Source organism: Lissotriton vulgaris, chromosome 4_1 (genome assembly GCF_964263255.1).
Source record: "Lissotriton vulgaris chromosome 4_1, aLisVul1.2, whole genome shotgun sequence".
NCBI lineage: Eukaryota > Metazoa > Chordata > Amphibia > Caudata > Salamandridae > Lissotriton > Lissotriton vulgaris.
In genome coordinates this window covers 924,575,606-924,587,533 of record NC_141691.1, presented here as the reverse complement: position 1 = coordinate 924,587,533, position 11,928 = coordinate 924,575,606, and positions in this window count along the sequence as shown.

Sequence of the window (11,928 nt, the reverse complement as noted above, 5' to 3'; positions counted from 1 at the left end):
GTTGTTTGTCTTTCTTTTATGAACAACATCTGCCTCAAGTGCACGCTGCAGCCAGACACACCGAAAGACAATAAACAGTGCACTCTCGGTCTACGGTGATTAATATAGGCTAACAAACAGGAAGGAGCGATACATCAAATTACCTTTGTGTGTTTGAAATGTTGCCTTTAAGGAGATCAACATCTGCCTCAAGTGCACGCTGCAGCCAGACACACCGAAAGACAATAAACAGTGCACTCTCGGTCTACGGTGATTAATATAGGCTAACAAACAGGAAGGAGCGATACATCAAATTACCTTTGTGTGTTTGAAATGTTGCCTTTAAGGAGATCCTATCTCGTGGTTTTGGGCCTGATTTTGGGGCTTATTTACAAGCCCCTTGCGCAGCCAGTGCATCACTTTTTATATGGGGAAAAAGGAACACACCTACGGCGCAAGGGGCTCCCCCTTCACAAATGTGATGGGGGTCCCGTCTGCCGTTTTACAAGTGTGAATGGAAATTATGCACCAGTAATACAGTGGACGGGATATCCGTCGCGTGTTTATGACAGAGTAACCCATCTGCTGAACTCTAAATCAGGCCCTTAGTGTTCTTCCTGTGAGCCATATGACTGAAGGCCTCTTGTAGCCAGTGGCAAGTAAATCTTTACGTGTGAACGGATTAAAGCCCTGCGGTTGCTGCATGAGCATGAGGCTTCATAACATATCAACTGCCTTCCAGTTACAGCTGAAGGTTATGTTGCTTTATTGTGATTTTGAGAGTCTTTCCTTGTGCTCCTTGTCTGATTTCCGGTTTAATCTAATAAATACGGAAGAGCCCAATAAAAATGATCAAAAATGGGCAGCCTAAATGAATCAGGTTCTTTGAGAAGACAGTTAAGCCACCAGACAAAAACAGTCTAGAGGAGTGAATTAAAAAAAATGTGGTCCAAAATATATACATATTATGAAGTATAAGTTATGTTTTTTTATTCTACAGTTGTAAAATGTGACTCGTACATGGAACAGAAGAATAATAGTTACAATCTCCAAATTGTATATTGGTGTGTATGTGTACATTCATTGGGATAGATGCACTCCGGTGTAACAGAGTGCTGTTTTCACATTTACGAAAAAACAGTGCTTTTTATGCTGAACATTTGACTTGTTATACAGAAAGGAAGAAACGCAGTGTCGCCAGCAGCACAATAGCGCTAGTGTGTAAACTATGTTATACAATGTGCCTTGACCAATTATCTGATGGGTTTTCAACCACTTAGCCTGAGATAGAACCAACCACATCCGTGAATATGCTATCACATTTAATTAGCGTTTTGTAAGTCACTGATTAGCAAAAAAATGTACAGCTGTAAGAAGACTGCCAGAAAACAGAAGAGGACTTTTCTATGTGTGGGTTATTTCAGATTGTTGATCCATTGTAAATAAAAGAATAACCTGTTGTGCTTTTGGTAGTCATTTTATGGTGGGGAACGCCTTAGTAACACTTCCAATTCAATACATATGGCCTGAAGAGTTTGGCCGACATGGTACCGTGTTATAAATGTGACCAGGTACCCTGTCCACCAAACCCTCGGACTGTCTGCCTCTTTTAGAGATGGGTGGACCTTGAGTTTTCCTTCAATTGAGCCCCCGGTTGACTTCATTGACAAAAAGCTTCCTCCAACAGTGCGATGGAGTAGGGGCCATAGGGGGAAGGACACTACTCCATCTGCCCCATTTAAGATGGATGGTGTAATGTCTTTATTCTATCCATCAGTGACAAGAAAGCCCTATCAATGAGGGAAAGAACAAAACAATAATGACCCTCACACCCAGGGAGTAGCCATCAAAACCGATGGCCAACAGTGATCTTTAAATATGGCCGACAGTAGTCTGTTAGGGTGGTCGCGTTTTCTTTATGTAAACTTAATCACTGACAAAATGTCTGCGGTCATCAGCAGGCCACCATCACTGTGATGTCTTCGATTCCTAGTAGGTTGCATTTGCAACCTTCCTCATGAATATTTATGAGGTAGGTTGAACTGCGGCAAAGTATGAATCAATAATTTGCAGACTTACCTATTAGTACAAAGATCAATTGCAAATTACGGCCAGTATTTTGCAGCTAGTTCCTAGTACGTCTGGCCCTTGTACCTAATTCGACTATGCAAAACCAAACGTTGGATTTAGGCCCAGATCTCTGTACTGGGGTGAATGTATGACATTGTTCTGCATTCTGTCCATCAATAGTTCTTTTTGCACATTTCGACTATGCAGCATGGTACAAAAATCAAAAATGAATCCAAAAGGGATTAAAAGCAAAAAGCTGGATCAAGACGGCTATATTTACAAACAGTAGCAACTACTGATTGTCTTTCGCTTGTGGTATTAAATTGATTTAATTCTGAAAACAGATGGGAATCTGGAAATCTACAAATCTACCGCATTGTAGAGAGAATCCATTGGCAGAGACAATGATGTTTAACAAGTCCCATTTCTATCAGGAAAGTTGGAGATGTTGGGACTGGGGACAGAGAAACTGGTACTCAGCAGATGTAGATGATGGTGAAGCCAGAATACGATCAAAGATGGGGGCTATTGAGGTCACAGAGAAATATGGCATCAGGGGCAAAGTCAAAGCTGCAGCAATTGAGTCGTATTGTGACGTGAATCTGAGCGCATCTGTAAATGGTGTGATTGCCAGTTCCAGACAAGTTAACATTTGTCAGCAAAATTGAAAATTCAAAGGAAGCTGCTTTGACTCTGAGCAATTTATTTATTTTTTTATTTTTATTTTTTTAATTTTTTTATTTTTTTATTTTATTTCTTATATAGCGCAGGATTCGACCCCCGAAGGGGTATCTCCGCGCTTTTACAATGCTTTGGAAAATGCTTGATGTTGTCTGATCGGTCGAGTTGATTCCCAGCAATCAACAGGAAGCACAGCTTGTTGTTCCAATAAAATGGTTAAGATGACAGCTTGAAAACAGTTCAAACACTGAAACACTGTTCTCACAGTTCTCCAGCGAAGTAGAATGCAAAAGCTTTGCGACATTGACGTCCAGTCAGATAGGGTGTGTTGCTGCTCATGTTGATCTCGATTGCTTAAGCAAAATAAAAATAAAAGTTGCATGCCTCATGATAGGAATGGTTATTGATATTTCACAGAGCAGGATTGAAAAATAAAAATACCAGTAAGGTAGGTATGGATCCAAAAATAGGGTTGAAGCCAGTCCACTATTTCAGATCAAATAGTTGTAAAATAAATGTATAATACTAGTTGTGTCTGAAACATGGAACACAGTGTGCAATAGATCAGCAAAGTGTGTTGGCCACTGAGGGCCTTATTTGTAAGCCCTTATCGCCCCCACAACATCACTCTTAGTGACATTGTGCTGGCGATAGGGGCTTCCCCTTATTTGCAAGGCAGCGGTAAGCCACTTAACATGGCTTAACGCGGTCTTGTAAATAAGGCACCCTTTTACGCTGTACTTATCGTGAAAGTGAAGGGCAATGGGTGTTGCAGTGGGCGTTGCACTGCAAAACCCATTGATGTTGATGCTGCCCCCTATTTACAAGGGTGGCGTAAATAGGAGGCAGCGGCAAAATTAAGATCAGGGAAAACCTGGTCTTAAGCAGGCAAATTGAGCAGAAATGCTTAATTTCGCCCCGCTTTTGCTGTTTCCATGTGTTCTGCCTGGTGCAGCATGCATAGAAACAGCAAATTGCCTATGATTGTTTATGTGCAAGAAGGAGACCCTTCCTGCAAATAAGCAATTTTAAAAAAACGTTTGCATTCTATGTGTGCTGCATTAAGCAGCACAGATAGAAGTTTCAAAATGCCATTAATGATTGTTTTTTTGCAGGAAGGGACCTTTCCCCAAACGCAGGCACCATAGTGAAAGGGTGTCTGCGTTGGTGCTAGGCAGCTGAATTTAGAAATGCAGGGATGCACCACATTCTTGTGAATACGGCACATCCCTGGATTAGCAATGTTTGCTTACGGTCACTCTTCTCTATTCTGTTGTAAATATGCCCCGAGTTTGAAAATTTTTCAGAATCTTAGAGGCAGAATGGGCTATTTGAAGGGCAATTTTCTTGGCAGTGGAGGTCAATGGTATCTCTTCTGAGTTAGATGATTTACAAACAAAAGGGTCTAGGAAACGACACCGCACTTATTTATATAATGGAAAGTTTTGTAACCAAGTGGTGCATTGACCAAAGTAAACTGGACCCTTTAAGTTTCCTATGTTGCGAAAGTCTTCCACAACAGACAGTTACAGAAAATATTTTGGTCCGCACACAGCAGCCAAGGAGTCTGTTCACCAAATAAGATAGTTCATACAAGTCTTTATTCCTTGAATCTTTTTCTTTTTAATTCTTCCCAGTAGCCAACACGCTTCGTCCTATTGAAGGACTTCTTCAAGGCTGCAAGACATAGATAATATACAAACAATTCTTTTAAATTCTTTCAAAAACATATTTATAACAACATTTGCTCAATTTAACTCTTCTATTTACGTATTTTCATTGTTCACAGAACCAAATAAAGTACAAGGCCATAATCTTTCTACAGATACAACATTAAAGTTTATCTGTGCAATACCTGGCGGTGTTATAACAATTAATCTCTATAAGTTCAGGACCTTTCACACCTAGTAGTTGTCAACCAGACAGTATGGGAAACTTATTATATAAGTACTGTCTTTTACTACTGATATAACCTATCTGTACATTTAAGTTTAAAGTTCATTTTCATTGAGAGAGGATATTCAATCATTCATACTTTTGATCCTAAATCATTCCACATAAAATTCATAATAAGAAGACAGGAAAAGAACTTATTATATCAACCATGTCTTATAATAATGATAACAGTCTACCTTTTTCTTATAAGCACATGAACATGCGTAGTTGATGATAAGACCAGAAGGACTTTTACACCACTGATCAGTAGTGTTGTATCTGTAGAAAGATTATGGCCTCGTACTTAGTAAATTGTTTGGTTCTGTGAACAATGTAAATAGAAGAGTTAAATTGAGCAAATGTGAATAAAGAAAATAAAGATTCAAGGAATAAAGACTTGTGTGAACTATTTTATTTGGTGAACGAACTCCTTGGCTGTTATGTGTCAACCAAAACCTCTTCTGAGTTAGAACTGCTACAAATGTATTTAACTCATCAAAGCATGTATTTATCATGTCTATTTTTGGCCATGAAACACTTTTAAAGACTTTCTCTGGAGGAAGGTAAAATATAATCCTGCAACATATAATTCAAGCCCCTTGAGACCCTCACGAGTGAGTAGCCACACTTTACAAGTCCCTGATTGATTGATTGAACATTTCACTATTTTGTGAACAGTTGAGAGCTATATGAAATCCTGGGATAACCCACAATAAGACTCGTTTGTTCGAATTACATAGCTGCTGCTATGTAACACAGACTGATACATTTATGAGATTGCATTACATTTTTTTTAAGCACAGGCAGATTAAAGGTCAGATTCAAAGTCTGGTGGACAATACCCAGTCTGTCAGGGTGGCAAAAGACATTTCATCCTCCACCCTGACGGATTATTGTCTTGGCAGATGTAGAGATCACATCTGGCCCTTCAGTGGTCTCTATTCCTTGACAGCAACTGTTGTCATGGTGGTTTAAGTCAAGATACAAAACGTTTGGTGGATGGCTGCCGTTGATTTTGATTAACGTCCACCAAACCTTAACAAACGTTATCAAAAATAAACTCCCATGGTAGGAGTTTGTTACTAAAGAGCAAAATAATAATGATCCATTCACCCAGGGAGTTTTTTCCCTGGGATTAGCGGTGCCTTTTTTGTTTCTGTTCATCACTGCAACATAAAACCTGGCATAACAGTGTCCACCCTAAATTGGACAGGCAACATAATGCTCTGTAGGGCTATCAGAGGAAGCTTTCCATCCATGGAGCCAACAGGGGATCTGTCATTGGAAAGGTGGTGGTCTTCCTCACCCTAAATAGAGTGAGCATACCATTAATTTGGCAGACACTATACTCTGTCTCATTTGCTGTCCTCTAAACTTAAAATGTTTACCCTAGGCGAGTAGCTTAGAATCACAAGATATTGAGCTGAGGTAATTATAGGAACTTAGAGGCGTATGAGAAAGGACTCAACGTAGCTGTAGTGTAAATGTTTTAACGTTACAGCGCCTTTTTTTTTTTTTTTTAATCGCCATATTTACAATTTGCCGCTAACCACAGTGAGCAGGACTTTTGCGGCCTAAACGTGAATTTTTAAGATCGCCACTTATATTAGCAGGAGTTAACAAAAATGAGATGCAAGGTGGGCGTTCCTGTGCAAAAACTGCCACTAATCCCACTTTGCGATATTTACAAGGAATTCCTTGTGCGGTGCAAAACACAAAGACAGTTTTTTAAGACCAGAAAATAGCTGGTCTTCAAATTGGTGCAAACATTCATTTCAGAAGGTTTTGGTGCTGGACTGCGCTGCAAGGAATGCTGCTGCGCTGCCCTGTGACAAAACAAAAGGGCAGGAAGATAAGATAGGGCGCATTCCTGGGCCTCATCCATGAAAAGTGTTGCAGCGCTGCAACAAAACAACAATGCAAAACTTCTCACTGCCCTCTTCTAGCACACCATGAATGCGCTGTATTCACTGTACGGTGCTCCATGTTGCAATTAATGACAGATACGTCTGGAATCCTGATGTATCTGTCTGCGCTGAAGTCACACATTGCTATAGTTGTGTCACTAGCATGATGCAACTCCAGCAATGCATGGGGCCAGCCTATCCCTGTGGCACTGCGTCAACCTTATGCCTGTTGTGAAGCAGGCGTAATGTTCTGACACTGTGGCGTCCTAGAATTGTCGCAGTGAAATCTGATGGATTACACGGCGCCATTCCTATGAGGCTTGGTTGCGTTGGAACGCCCACTCTGCATACATCATGCCTGACGCAGGTATAATGTGGTACAGGGCTTCACAAGGTCAAGCATATGCCTAGATGCATCACTTTGCAAATATGGCGCAACGCAGTGCAAAATTAATGCTGCAAGTACGTCAAGAAAATGGCGCACCAGCGGCTGGGAATGGGCTCATGAATGAGCCCCCCTGTATTCTCCCCCTCAATTGACGCACAATAGCTGCCATGTGCCAACGCCGGTACCCTTGAGCCATGGTGTTGCGGAGTTGGTTGATCCATGTTGCAATTAATGACAGATACGTCTGGAATCCTGATGTATCTGTCTGCGCTGAAGTCACACATTGCTATAGTTGTGTCACTAGCATGACGCAACTCCAGCAATGCATGGGGCCAGCCTATCCCTGTGGCACTGCGTCAACCTTATGCCTGTTGTGAAGCAGGCGTAATGTTCTGACACTGTGGCGTCCTAGAATTGTTGCAGTGAAATCTGATGGATTACACGGCGCCATTCCTATGAGGCTTGGTTGCGTTGGAACGCCCACTCTGCATACATCATGCCTGACGCAGGTATAATGTGGTACAGGGCTTCACAAGGTCAAGCATATGCCTAGATGCATCACTTTGCAAATATGGCGCAACGCAGTGCAAAATTAATGCTGCAAGTACGTCAAGAAAATGGCGCACCAACGGCTGGGAATGGGCTCATGAATGAGCCCCCCTGTATTCTCCCCCTCAATTGACGCACAATAGCTGCCATGTGCCAACGCCGGTACCCTTGAGCCATGGTGTTGCGGAGTTGGTTGATGTTGTGCAGAAAGGGCCACCTACCTACACAAAACCTATCAATCCAGGGGATTTTCTCTTCCTCTGTGTAGTGTGCGTTGACGGGGGGAGTTGAAGGTTGCGTAAGTTTCAGGGGTAATGTTGCGGCTCCATCTCTTCTCCAGACGTCTGCAGGTGCATCTGGACTAGTGGAGAGCGTGCAGTGACTAGCTGCTTGAGTCCGATGTTGGCAAGGTTCCACAGGAGGGGGGTGGTGTTCTGGTCACTGGGGTTGTCCAGGTGGAACTTAAGGTCTCCGAGCAGGATGTAGTCATTGGATGGTAGAGCCTGGGGTGCAATGAGGTTTAATATGGCATCATTGACTGTGGGTTCATGGCCCTGGGAAGCCTTGTAGACAAGGGTGCCGCGGAGGGTGGTGTTGGGGTTGGTCCGGATCTGGAAGTGGAGGTGTTCCATGGTCGCAGTTGGGTCATTAGGGTGCGTGGTCAGTCGGAGTGAGCTTTTGTAGACTATGGCAATGCCTCCTCCTGGACGGTCAGGGAGGTCTTTGCAGCTGATTGTGTAGCCGTCAGGGATGGCGATGTCCGTTCCGGAGCAGAGGTTGCTCATATATATATATATACATATATATATATATATATATATATATATATATATATATATATATATATATATATATATATATACCTACTGGCGGTCGCCAGTAGGTAGTTATAGTTAGTATTTTTTTCAATGTTAAATCTCAAAATTCTATTTGAAATAACTTTGGCACCGGTTGACGAATCTGCCTGAAAATTTCCTGAAAATGGCCTCTTCGAGTTCCGGTTCTTCCTTGAAAGTTTGGGGGGGATACGTCAAGCGGGGGCCGAGATAAAAGGGGGGTCCCAAAACGCGTTTTCCCCATGTTAATTTCCATAGGGCGGTCGATTTCACTTTTAGCCCGAACGGCTGAATGGATTTGCACGAAACTTGGCAAAATTGTAGGGACTGGTAGCCCGATGTGCCTTTGCTATGTCTCAAGATATGTGCTCCAGTGGATTTTGAGTAATTTAGGTTCAAAAAAATATATATATCTATAGGCGCTCTCCGGTGCGCGCACCGGAGTGCGCTCCAGGCGCGACACGCGACTTGCGCGCAGAAAGCTGATTGGCTCTTGGGTGTCTGTAAACATTCTAAACAGTCCGGAGCGGCCGCCATCTTGTGTCTCGGTAGGATCGAGACACGAGAGGTGGCCAAAACAAAGGGGGAAATGACCATAAGGGGGCAGAGTAGACACTCCCTGTACCCCTAGGTTTGATGTGGGGGCCATTAAAGGGCCCCGCGGGGTCTCACCCCCTTTTTTTTTTTTTTCGATTTTCGCGGGGGAAGCGCCTGGTGCGCGCACGGGGGAGCGTATCGAGGAGGGTACTATGGAAAAATAATCACTTTAAAACATTGTATGTTTATTAATTGTTTTTTTTTTATTTTTTTATTTTATGTAAGTACCTACATGTAGGTACTAATGAAGAGACTTAAATTTAATGTTCACCATCTTCTTTGTAGACATCTTGCATGTTGTTATTGTATTTTTTGTGGTATATGGAATTCATAACATAGTCTGTCTGGAAAGGAGAAACAGATCTTTTAAGCACTCCCTGAGAATTTCTAGGGGATCATGAGTAGTCTATCCTGCTCACTTATGAAAATGAGGTGTAAAATATTCATATGAGATAATATAGTGGGAGAAAGGTAGTAACTATGAGTAAACTTACTATGTAACAGAAAAATAGTTGAACAGTATACTATAAGTCTCACTTTATATTTTAAACATTTTTGGTAATACTTTATGAATTACATATAAAAAAGAATATTGTCTGAAACAATTTGAAATTATTAAAGATACATTTATTCCTCTGATTCTTTTTCATAATTTAATAAAATTTCTAACATATTATTGTCCGGAATTTCCTCATAATTATATGTACATGATTCCATTTCTTCCAAACATTCTATAAACTGTTCATCCAAAGAGTCATCCATGAAATCAACTTCTTTTTTTTGATCTTCTGGTTTTTCCACCTTTACTTTGATAGAAGTATCATTTGCCTGATTTTCTCCTTCCATTTTCTTTCTGAAAATTGCATACAAATTAACTATATTAGTAGAGTTAGGGTACTGTATACCAGAGAAGCCTAACTCAATCCATAACTATTACAGAGAAGTCTATCTCTATCTCTAACTATTAAAGAGGGATAGCATATCACTAACAGAATATTTTTTCAGAAATAAACTTAAAGTGTACAATATACTTCCATAATTAGAAGTTACCTTAGAGAAATTAGTTGAAGTTGTCAGTGAAATTTGTTTTCAAGTGTACTTCTGGAAGCAGTAGTCAAAATGGCTGTGTTTCCCTCTCTTCTTTTATATATATTCTTGTACTTAACCAATCAAACGTCAGGAAATAATCGTAGAAAATGAAAGATACTTTTTAATTGGTTGTAAATTCTAACATTACAAGTGTGTTTTTGTCATGTAATTTACCTCAGGATATTTAGACAGGCCTGTAGCCTAAATGTCTCAATGGAATTTCACCAAATTTGGGCAAATGGTAGGGACTGCTATGTAGTAGGGCCTATTCTATATTTGATGAAAGTGTCTCCAGTGGTTTTTTTGTAAATTGCTTTCCCACCTTTTTTTATCGAGCGCTTAGCGGTGCGCGCTCCTTTACGCGCACTGGCAGCGTTACGGGAGTCCTCCATTTTGTGTTTCGGTACAATCGAGACACAAGATGGAGGGTAAACAATGTTCGGAATGGATAGAAGGGGGCACTGTAGAGACTTCTTGACCCTCTAGGTTTTCTGAGGGGGGCTTAGGAGGCTCATAAACGTAAAAAAAAAAAAAAAAAATTCTTTAATTTTCCACGGGGGTAGCGCCTGGTGCGCGCACCTTTAAGCGTACCCGAAAGCGTACTTTGGTGAAAAATAGTGAAAAAAGTTAGAAAAAAATAAACGCTTTGAATGATCAGAGGTAGGGTAGCTCTGAAAAGAGCTTTTGGGTTCTGTGGTTGATTTAGGTACCTACAAGTAGGTTCCAATACACATTCTTAAATTCAGGAGGAATATTCTATTCCCCTCATCTGAGAAGTGCACTCCATCTCCTCTGTAGATGTCTTGCATGTTGTAACGCAAGTTATTATTGTATATTGAACCCATTCCATAGTCTCTCATGTAAGCAGAAACAGATTTATTCACATGTTTCCGTGCTTTCTCAAATTGTGGACAAAATTGGTTGGACCAGTTCCATTTCTGTCTTTGACATATATTGGAATATACCAAGGCAGTGTGGGGAAAAAGTATCATCAATTCATGAAAGGTGTCCTTTAAAAGCATTTCCAGACCTACCTCAGTCAATGTGCCTAGATCGTTTCCACCACAGTGCACAATTATAAGGTCAGGTTCTGGCAGATGCAAAAAGGTTTTCACCAATGGTATCAATTGGTGACATTTTAATCCTCTGTGGCCAATCCACTTGATTTCCACATTTGATAAATCAAGGTTATGAAAATTTCTGCTAGCTGCATACCTTTGAGCCCAGTGGATGTAGCTATGTCCAATAATCCAAACAGAGTACATGATGTGAGAAGGTTCTGGTCCAGTCAGATGAAGTGTGGGAATGAAATGGCAGTTGGAACAGTAGGAGTTTACAAAAAAATAATTGTGGAGTTTCTCTGCTCTTGAATCACAAGCAATGATTGGTGGATTCAGATAGTTGAAATCTGAAAGTTAGGGTGCATGTTTATGTTGTGTGAAAGAAGCAATTTGAATGGTTTAAAAAAAGTCACCAAAAGCAAAAATACCCTGTATAGGCTGCTGAATTGAGAGGTCAAACATCCTTGCTGAGTTAATTTGCAACATTGTAAAATAAACTTTTGAACCTTAGAGTTCAGTAGGAGGGAGTTGCTATGGTAACAGATAGAAAGGTCTGAGAGGGGGATGGGTGTTGGTTTGAAAATAGTGAGGGAAGACTTTTGATTGGTTGAATTAAGGCATATGTGTACAAAGATAGAGATTTTCTATGCCAGTCTTGGTTTCAGTGTATTGAGAGCACACCTTTTGCTCTGCTAAAGAAAAATTGGTGTGTGTGTCTGACACTGTTCTCAATCTCCAAAAGCATTTGTAAAGGTAAGTAATGATTCATTTAATTTAGATAGAGACTTATTTGCTCTATGGAGAATATTTGGAAGCAGATAGTTATCTTTTAGAAG